Here is an 11,047-nt window from a genome sequence, read left to right as displayed (position 1 = left end):
TACTTAACTTTAATTTTCTTTGCCCCAATCACTTCAGATATTTCTGAAAACTATTCTCTTTCTCTAATGTAACTCAATTCACTTCAAATCTATCTGAAAATGCTTATTTTTTTGTAACTTCAGACACTTCTGAAAATGCTTTCACTCCTATTCACTTCAGATATTCCTGAAAACTTGTTTTGCCCCACTAAATATCCATTACTTCAGACTCATCTGAAAAGTTTCATTTACCTAATCTTAATTTGTATAAATTCACGCATGTGTGTATTACACAAGGTAATTAGTTATGAAAACATCGCAAGAGATATTTCGTTCGCGCTACCTTTGCTACCAACGAACTACGTTGACAACTAAAGGTACCTGTCAATTTTTTTTTTCATTCAGGATCGAGCGGGTGCGAAATTCAATTCTCTAATCGTAAATTCTAATTTAACTAGTTTCCTATTAAATCCTAAACTATTGGTAAGTATATCGTTTTACTAACTTTTATTTTATTTTAGGTCTCCTTCTCAAACCAGTACGCAATGTCTAGCACTAAATAAAAGCACGAGAGGCTTCGAAAATTATGTATGGCAACATGCGGTTGCTGCTTAGTCAAATAGTTAACCACGACGGAGGAAACAACTGGGTGACATCTCAACGCCGGGTTTGCCGTAGCACCTCTTTTAGAGTGTTTTTATTAGGCATGCCTTTTGTTTTTGTGTGTTGGGCTCGGCCCACCGTCATAGCTAACGTTTATCTACGCTTCAGGAACGAGGCATGAAAGGTACCCGAGATCTTGGAACCGTCCAGATTCTCGAGACTGTACGTGTTATAACCCAGTGCTTCTTTGATACGTACTTTCGTGAACCGATTGGCAAATTTTCCTACAAAATTTCGCCCCTTGTCGGACAGATGGACGTTCTTCTTATACACCACTTCCCCTTCCCGGAAGTTATGTTTCTCATTCGAGCGAAGGTTGTAGGCCTTCGAGTACCGGTCATAGGCCGTTTTTAAATTGTTGCGGACTGTAATGAACAGCTCCTTCATGTCATCTTGTAGTTGCGGAGGATCTTGTGCCTTACAGGGGTCATTTTTGCGGAGCAGTTCATATTCTGCACCGGAACTGACAAAGTTTCGCCCAAAGTTCACGAAAAAGGGAGTGAATCCGATGCTGTCATGTACAGTTGTTCTGATGGCCTTAGCAATTTGATGCACCGACTGGTCCCATTCTCTGTGATCTGACTGTTGATTTAGGAAGCACCGTATCGCCGTAACGATAACCCTATTCACCCTCTCAGTAGGGTTAGGGCTCGGGTGATACACCGCAAGATTTCCGTGACTAACCTCATACCTTTTTAGCAGACTCACAAACTCTTTTGATTTGAAAACTTTCGCGTTGTCGGTGATGCAAACACTAGGCGCCCCAAACAAGGAAAATATTAAATTTTCTACGAAGAGGCACACCGAAGGTGCGGTGGCTGTTCTTAGACATTGGATCATCACAAATTTAGAAAAGTAGTCGCATACAACTAGCAACCAAACGTTTCCTCTCTTGCTCCGAGGGTACGGCCCTATAAAAGGGCGAGAGCAAAATTTTGGTTTTCCACAGACTGGTCGCACATTGAGATTGGGTGTTTTAGACTCCTTACATATTTCACAGGCGTGACAGAACCGCTTAATGTCAGATGATATATGAGGCCAATAGAAACGCGCTCTGATTTTTGCCAACGTTTTGAGGAAACCTAAATACGCTTCTTCGTGGATGGTTTTAATGATAGGCTTACGTTCCATCAGAGGTACAAAATACTTCCAACAGTACCCAGCATCCTCATGCGGCGTATTATTTGTGACATATTTATATACATTCCCATCAGTAATTCGAAAGTCTGAGTATTTGTCTGGATTAAGCTCGATCATTCTTTTAAGTTGAGTTATGGTCGGGTCAGGAAAAGTGCACGCGATGCTATTAATTGACCGGGACAACGCATCTGCCGGAATATTTTCTGAACCCTTTTTGTATTGCAGCAATATATCGTACTTGGCCAGTTTTAATGCCCACCTTGCGATACGAGGTGATTTTGACTCTATCGACATCGTCTGCAGGAAGGTGAGGCTCATGGCGTCAGTTTGCACTATGAACTGAGACCCTTCTATGAAATGTTTAAAGTGATCGATGCTTAGTAGGACTGCTAAGCATTCTCGCTCCGTGGCGCTGTACCGCCTTTGGGTACTGGAAAGCTTTTTGGAGAAATACGCGATGGTTTTCCTTTCGCCTGCTTGGTTCTGTACCAGTACAGCTCCTACAGCTAGGTCCGAGCTATCCGTTTCTATGATGAACGGTAGCTGGAAATCGGGATTCGCTAACACCGGTGCGGTGACCAAAGTCGTTTTCAAAGTGATTAATGCTTTTTCAGCTTCCTCGGTCCATGAAAACTTTCGGTGGCCCTCTTTCAGCAGATTGCTAATCGGCGTAGTGATTTCCGAATATTTATTTAGGAACTTTTGGTGAAAACCAGCGAGACCTAACAATCGTCGTATATCCTTCACTGACTGTGGTGTGGGGTAATCCAGTATGGGTTTAATTTTACTGACATCCATCGCCAACCCGTCTTCTGACAAAACGTAGCCAAGGTATGTTATTCTTTTTTGACAGAAATGACTCTTAGTTACATTTATTGTCAACCCTGCGCGCCTTAGCCTTTTTGCGACCTCCTCAATCAACGCTACATGTTCCTCAAAGAAATTGGACATGATTATGATGTCGTCGAGGTATACATATACTCTGGGTTCTAGGTCGTGACCAATGACACTGGCCATCAGTCGAGCCATAGTGGCCGGGGCATTGATGAGACCGAAAGGCATAACCACAAATCTAAACAACCCTTTGTTAGTGCGAAAAGCTGTTTTGTCTTTGGCTTGTTTCTCAAGAGGGACTTGATAGTAGGACTCCGATGAACCAATTACAGTGAAATATTTTGCCTTTTTGAATACGTTGAAAAATTCCCATCATGTTCGGAAAGGGGTAATCATCCTTTTTCGTACACTGATTCAAACGCCGGGAATCGAGGCAAATGCGCCATTTACCGTTTGATTTTTTTATCGGAAGGAGGGGGTTTATAAAATCCACGGCACCAGGGCATTCTTCAATAACGCCCAGATGTTTCATTCGTTCCACCTCTTTATCAATTACAGTCTCTACCACCGGTGACCATCGATAGGCTGGTATTTTCTTGGGTTTGGCTCCTGGTTGAAGTTCGATCTCGTGTTGAATCATGTCAGTTCGCCCTAACGCTCCATCCTTCGTCGCGGGTAACTGTTGTACAACTCGAAAAAGTTCGAGTTGAGCGCTTTCCGAAAGATGGTGTTCAGTTTTTCAATCTCCTGGGGTTTTTAATAGATTCTCAGGTAATTCAATGGTCGGAATTTCAAGACTTTCGTCACTTTCTCCCGGAGGGGAAGGTTCGGTCTGGTTCGCCACTGGTTGCAGCTGGAAACATATTTTCTCCCCCCTTTCATTAAAATAATCTTCAACACGATAGACCTCAACCCAGTTCACGGAGGGCGCCTCCGGTGTAGTTGCGGCATCGGACGGAGGAACCAGTTGGAACCCAAATTTTTCGAGGAAATCGATACCAAGTATTAGGTCCCTTTTCAACTCCGGAACTACAATAATCGGTAAAACGTGGGTAATCGATGCGAACGAGTGAGGAAGATTTACGTATCCGAGGCACTTATAGGGTGTACCGTCTGCCGTCGAAATTTGAAGTTCGATAGGATGGACGGTAATTCCAAGCTTTCGTAATAGCTCGACTGAACTGATTACTGACAAGGATGCTCCAGTGTCAGCGAGGCCTTCAACTTCCTCCAACATGATTTTAACTTTAATATGCGGACAGCGATTAGGCGTGGTATTAATTTGGTGAATTTTGTTAAAACGTGAAAACGATGGCAAGGGAATCTCGGGGCCAACAGTGGAGGAAGAGGGATTCCCTTTCTGTTCCTCCCTTAATCGTTTTTTTCCTTTGTGTCTTCCTCCCGTGGGCGAAGGTTATGCTGGTTAGGACACTGGAAAGCAGTAGCTCCCCCGGCCCCACAGATATGACAAAATCGGTTTTTCCACTGGTCACATTCCCTCCACATGTGGCCGGTCTCCCGACAATTCCAACACATATACTTAGAAGCCGTTTCCCTAGCTGGGCTCGTGGTCCCGCTCTCAAGGGTTTGCTTGCGGTCAGTATTTCTTTTAAGAGTGCTCTGAATCGCGCAAATCGTTTCTGCCTCGGGCATATCTGGTTCGTCCAGTTCACCTTCGACTGCAACCTGATAGACGGTGGTTTTATTGTGTCCGCCTGTCACATACAGATTTGATTCCAAGGCATCAAAACGGAAACAAAGCTGAGCTAAATGTTCAATGAAGTGTATTGTCGTCAACGCCAAACGGCGTTTATAACTCAGCTTCATGTTTTCCACTATCAGATCATATTTTTCGCGCTCCGACATTTTTGTGATCATTCTTTGCGCAAGCGTTTCAATGTCGGTTAAGTAAGCGCTGAACAGTTCGTTAGGCCTTTGTTTTCTATTACGCAGTTCTTCCCTAATGATTCGGTCGCGATTTGGGTTGTCATAACGCATTTTCAAATAGTACTCTAAAGTTTCCCACGTATCAAATTTTTCTTCGTAGGTGGTGTACCATACCGACGCATGATCTTTGAATAGCAGAAGGGCATGCATACGCAGCTCCCGTTTTGTAATCGCATACGAGCGACACAAAATATCGATTTGACGCAAAAAATCTGTGACGGGGACGTGGTTGGTGTCACCACTGAATTCTGACCATTTTTCGATAATATTACATTGTTGATGCGGCAGCCTTCTTGAAAAGTTGTCTGGGTTAAAATATGACGGAATTTCGCGATACAACTCCCTCGGGTTTGCAGTATTTGCCGGAACGAACCCGGTACTATTACCGGCGGGATTTAAACAGTCCTAATTCCATTCGGCAGACGAAGGACGATCTCCATCACTCCTCCAATACTGAGTGGAGTTAGACTGGGCTTCAGCAATGAAGTCAAATATCTCGGAATTATTCTGGACAAGAAACTGAACTGGTCTGCACAACTGGATCATGCCGCTAAGAAAGCGATCTCAGCGATCTGGGCCTGCAGAACTCTCTTCGGTAAGACCTGGGGACTGAAACCAGACTTGGCACTCTGGTCTTACAAGACCATTGCCCGACCAAGAATCACCTATGCTGCCCTAGTGTGGTGGCCTAAGGTGAACGAAGTGACTGCGCAAGCCAAACTCAAAAAAGTTCAAAGACTTGCATGTCTTTCGGTTACCAGCGCTATGCGAACAACTCCAACTGCAGCCATGGAAGCTATGCTTTGCCTACTACCTCTACATCTTCATGTGAAAAAGGAAGCAGAGCTTGGCGCTCTAAGGTTGCAAAGGAGGAAAACCATACTTGAAGGGGACCAAATCGGCCACCTTCGCATACTTAGGGAGTTCAAACTAACTCCGCTATTAACCACAGTCTCCGACTGGATGGACGTTAGGTCCAACATGAATTTTCCATATAGAGTGATTGAAACAAACCGCTCTATGTGGAACAATGGAGGGCCTAATCTTCCACCTGGCATCGTCAATTTTTATACGGACGGCTCGAAAATGGGATCCCTAACGGGATCTGGTATATACGGACCCGGTATCAGGGAAACGTTTTCCCTGGGAAAATGGCCCACCGTTTTTCAAGCAGAGGTATATGCCATATATATCTGCGCAAAAATATGTCTGCAACGCAACTACAGACATGCGAAAATCGGTATATTCTCGGACAGTCAAGCAGCACTACTAGCACTTAAGTCCGTCAAATGCGCTTCCAAACTTGTTTGGGAATTCATTGAAACTCTACGGGAACTTTCCCGACAGAATTCAGTTTTTCTGTTTTGGGTGCCCGGACACTGCGGAGTCGAGGGTAATGAACACGCTGACTACCTAGCAAGACAGGGATCAGCTCAGCGGTTTATTGGTCCCGAGCCGTTTCTGGGTACGTCCATTTCCGCTATCAAAAGCGAACTATTAACTTGGGAAAGGCTAGAAATAGTATCCCAATGGCAACAGGCACAGGGTTGTAGACAAGGCAAACAGTTTATCTATCCGAACCCTGGAACCGCCAGAAAGCTACTTAGTCTAAATCGTAGTGACCTACGGATAATCACGGGACTCCTCACCGGGCACTGTCCCGCTTTTTATCATTTAAAGAAAATCGGCGTAGTGTTGAACGACACCTGCCGATTCTGCAAATCTGAACCAGAGAGTTCAGAGCATTTGCTTTGTTCTTGCGAAGCTCTTGCTTCCTCTAGGTACAACTTCTTAGGAAGTTACCTTTTAACTCCATACCAAGCATGGAGCTCCAATCCCAAGCAGGTCATTAGTTTCATCAACTATGTTGTACCTAATTGGGGTACAGGTTTACAACAAAACAGTTCTACTCCATCAATGAGTACGAACAATCCGTAACCTGTGCACAACAATCGGGGCCCGCCACAAAAGACAATCAGCAAGAATGTCGCAGTGGCATTTCAGTACCCAGTGCCCTTCAGGCATACAGGGAAAAAAAAAATTACCGGCGGGATTGTATGATGAGAAAGGAGATAATAACCTCCCATTTCCGTTGTTAATATCATACTCATTTCTAGGTACGGGCGTACTACCGTTCAGATTTTCAGGAGAGGAGAGTTGTAACGGTGGAATTGGATCGGCCAATCTTGGCTTACGCGCAATGGTTGAGCGACCTGGCAAACGGAGCACTTCTGGATTCCCGAGACCTAAATTAGAGACTTGATGGGCTAGATTATCGGTCACCATATTATGCTGAGTGGGTCCACCCCATACACGCTCGATGTAAGACTGAACATATCCCTCTATTTCTGATACATGGATATATTCACTTCGGTTTGTCTCGACATTCACAGGATTTCTACCAGGCACACGAGCTGACGTCGACAAATAATCTGGCGCAGCCCCAGGAACAGCTACCGGTGCCCCTCCTGACATGCCCCTGGCATTTGCTTCCATGTTAGGAGCCAGGACGGTACCCAGTTGAGTGCCGTCGTCATTGCGCTGCTGCAGAAGTTGGTTTGCAAATCGGCTCTGAAAACGTGGCGTTCTCAAGGTCGTTTCCGAGGAGTGAGGACCTGTAGAAAGTGGATTAATCATCCCCGAGTTAGATACCCTACTTATCCTCGGTGTTACCTGAGCTAACGCAGCGGTGCCACGCGCAGGAGTCATGTCTTGATTGTCGATTAAGGATCTGATCGAGTTAGTGACCCCTGGTTGCTGAGATCCGGAGATTTCGGCTACTTTCAAATCACCATTCGACGTAGAAAGCATCGTGCCGCCGTCGGCTCCTCCTACCTCTTCGATCAAGGAATCTAGTGCTGACGGATCTGACACTATATGAGACTCTCTATGCTGAGGTCTTGCGATTTGGCTTTGTGACAATTGTTGTGTCATTTCGAATTGTTTCCCAAAAGAATTTTTCGGTAGAGATTGCGAATGAGGATTATCTGCGAAGCTCGAGACAATGCGGAACACCGTGACGTTTTTCGACAGGTCGTTTAAATCAGCCCAGAAATATTCTGCCGACAAACGAGAAATTTCCTGCAATACACGCTTTTGCTCGACTGCCTGTTCCGGATTAACCGGTACGTAACATCTAATGCGTTTATGGTAATGAACAAGCCGTGAGAAACATGCGTGTCCTTTTCCTGCTATCAACGCATCTTCTATCTCCCTTAGCCTGTGCGGTACATACAGCAAGTCTGCCGCTAGCGTGTGTGCAGATTCTTTGATCCGGTTCGGACTTAAAGTGCGTTGTTTAGCTTCGAGCGGTACCGTTGTAGATTGTGAGCGTATGTTTAATTCATAGTCTATCTCCTCCTCCAGAAGATCATTTGTGTTTATTCTATAGATATTCGTGCTAGACATGCTGGATTTAATTGTTCTGGTTTCAATAAACTATAGTTATGTATGTATTAAAGAATTTTGTCAATGACCTCAACTATTATTACAACCCAACTAATATTACCCTGACTTAAATCGTAAGAATCCCAAGTACCAACTTATTCAAAAAAAAAACTAAAATACCTATGTTATTTCTTGGAAAAGAAACGATTATATTCTGAAATCACTCAAATAAGATTCCGATTAAATTTTTACTAAGTAAATCACTATCAGCGTACTACTATCTCGAATTTTCAATCAGGCCCCACGTTGGGCGCCAAAATGTAACGAATTGCTTGCTCCCGTGACCAACAGCAACTTAAGCGCCACCCTCCATAAGGAGAGGCTGCTGAGGCATGTGTTAGGAAGGCCCAGCTGAGGCTCGTATCTCAAGGCGGGTTAAGTTATCAGCTCAAACATTCGAAAACAATCGACGCAACCCCAACGGTCGAAGCTCACTAAATTTCTTGCAAGGGGTGAAAATAAACCTTAATAGGAAAGTTTAAGGGAGGAAAAAGCGCTGCGGATATCTCTCGAAAGCGAATTAGGAGGAATTAGTCAAATTTAGAAACAGTGGACTCTTGCCCGATCATGTACAACGTTGATGTATTCGACTGTTACTATACAGAGGCCTCGGGTTGAACAACATAAACAGTCCCTAACGTGACGTCACTCCTAGCTTAGCATTGTGTCGATCGTTTAACGTTAAATTCATGTATACAACATATTCACTAGCATATAATATAACAGTTGGTTCTGACCTTAGCATTGTTGGTAGATGATGAAGTGGCGAAGTAAACTCAGGCGTTTTAGCAGCTGGCGACGTGTTCAATCATAGCGGGTAGCGGGCAACCCGGGCGGCGGTGGTGAATTCTCCGCGGCACCGCCGGCACATCGGTAACGGTGGGCGGCTACTGTAGGTGTCGAAGGAGAGATGGCGTTTCCGAAAGTTCGCTTCGGTGGTGTTTCTGATGTCTCCGACACGGCGTGGATCGCGCACCTTTTCGCGTGTTAGCGAGTTAGCACACCCAATCTAGGGCAACCGGGTGCTACCATAACACCAACATGGTCAAGGACCGAAGGGTCCGCACGTGGTTGCGCATACGACGGGTCCGACAGGGTTCCAGTCCAACAAAAAAAACCCACGTTGAATTGGTGGGTTCTACCCTGTTCAACGAGGTGTTACGAATAATTTTCTTTTTTTCTTACAGGTCAGATTAGCTACTCACGTCTTTAGATAACTTTAGATGACACTTTTCTTTAGTCGGCTGTCTCCTACCGGTACACAACTATTACGTCTATTACTGACAAAGAGTTCCACGCTTCTAAGTCCGAAAATAAAATTTCAACCACCGACCGAAATCTTTTATCCGCAAAACAAAGCATCTATATATATTTACTTACGGACAATACGCATTTCGTTCCTTAGACTGTCCTATTCGGGCAATGGTTTTTTCTAAGTCCATCTCTCTTGTTATCTCTCTACGGTCGGAAGGACCAGCTCAAATCACCCCAGTCCCTGGTCGTACCTCTGGGGACTATCCGGGGCTGGGCTCCAAAGGCCTCTTTTGATGGCTAGCACGAGCGTGAGTTTCGGAGGCTCAAGGTCGGCTTTGGGACATGTGACACCAATCGGAAGCCAAATACGGTCGTCTATAGTTATGATTTTATTCTGACTTACGTTTGTGTGAGTGTATGGTGTGTAAAAATGCGCTGTGCCGGCCGGCTGATGCTGGATCTGGTTGGGTTGGGGAAACTACGGCGTGGTGTCTCTTTGTCGTTCCTCGCTGGGTCTCGGAGCTGCTTCGTCGTACGGGAGTGAATTCTAATGGGCACACCACCCCGGGAACTGAGTTGGCTCAGTCTCTAGATGGCTTTTGGCTTCCTAGCCACGCGGATAGATATGGCAAAAATCCTCCAATAATGGGTCCTGATGGTTGGGGGCGGAGGAGGAGAAGCTAGTATCTTGGCGGATTTTACGTTGCTTTATTTGTTCCTACCTGATTCACCAGTTAGGCTAACGTAGCTATTTTAATTTTTTTCTCCACTTGGATTCGTACGAAAAACTTCTTTACTTCGATTGGAACTTTCTCTTCACACGGTCTATCAACGACTGACTTTCCAATGTAGCTTCTATACTCTCTATTCCTTAGTTTTCCTCTCCTCCCTCTTCTACCCCCTTTCTACCCGTATCTTTACTCCTCTTTCTATATATCCAACAGCGTTTCCGGTTTCCCAATCCAGCAATGTTTCAAGAGTGTTTTGTGTCTAGTGTGTTAACAAACATTTAATTTATCCTTAAGCTAATCTTAGACCGTACATAAATAATTAGCATGCCTTTTTTTTAATACTACCTCCTAACATACCTTATCTAATGATCATTAAACATATATGACGGGAATTCAGACATTGATGACGACATTAAATTTTAGTACTAACAAGCCTATCATACCGAACAGCAGTATGCCTTGTTTCTCGCTGGTTGCTCGTATGTGGTATATGGGGTAAAATGTGTAAACGGTAACACTACCCCACACCCTCTCTACAAAACTAAATTGATCGAAGTTAATTTATTTTTGTCCAATATATATTTCAGATTAATCTTGCCCAGGGTTGAGCTGCTTCTTTCAAGCTTACGATATTCCTCAAAAGGAATCATCTAAACGTCAATTTACCAAATAGTGAATTTCGCTTATACAAAAATGAACCATTTGCTGAAGTTTACCCTTTCGCGGATCTCTTTAATCGATCTTATCTCTTCTCCTCAATCTAAACAATTTTCCCATGTTCAGTGAGAGTGATTCGATCTCTCCTGATCCACTTCGGTGAGATTCTATCAAATGAAGCTATTACTCAAATGTGGACTGTCATGGCTAACAAGTGGCTTGGACTGGCTAAGTGAATTCTTGTTACTGACATTTATATAGCAGTAATAAATTGAAATACTGATTGTGTGAAGAAAGCAGTGAGGTGGTATGATTTGCTTAGTTTTTTGTGTGTGACGCGGATGTCTTTTCCCAGATTATTGTAACGCAGAGTAAACCGGTTAATACATCTGCTA

General features: G+C 44.3%; 2 long non-coding RNA genes across 2 annotated transcripts; one reads left to right on the top strand and one right to left on the bottom strand.

Moving 5' to 3' along the window:
* The first annotated feature begins 380 nt into the window (after positions 1–380).
* LOC129723720 (uncharacterized) lies at positions 381–7,921 on the top strand. Its single transcript, XR_008727800.1, has 3 exons — positions 381–462; positions 6,681–6,885; positions 6,957–7,921. It is a non-coding gene; the product is annotated as an uncharacterized LOC129723720 (long non-coding RNA).
* Positions 7,922–8,624: 703 nt separating this feature from the next.
* Positions 8,625–10,086, bottom strand: LOC129724943 (uncharacterized). Its single transcript, XR_008727988.1, has 3 exons — positions 9,987–10,086; positions 9,216–9,916; positions 8,625–9,153 (listed from the first exon to the last, which is right to left on the bottom strand). It is a non-coding gene; the product is annotated as an uncharacterized LOC129724943 (long non-coding RNA).
* Positions 10,087–11,047: the final 961 nt, after the last annotated feature.

Source organism: Wyeomyia smithii, chromosome 2, assembly GCF_029784165.1.
Source record: "Wyeomyia smithii strain HCP4-BCI-WySm-NY-G18 chromosome 2, ASM2978416v1, whole genome shotgun sequence".
NCBI classification, from domain to species: Eukaryota; Metazoa; Arthropoda; class Insecta; order Diptera; family Culicidae; genus Wyeomyia; species Wyeomyia smithii.
The sequence above is the reverse complement of the archived record's forward strand: the minus strand, read 5'-3'. Positions and strand labels throughout refer to the sequence as shown.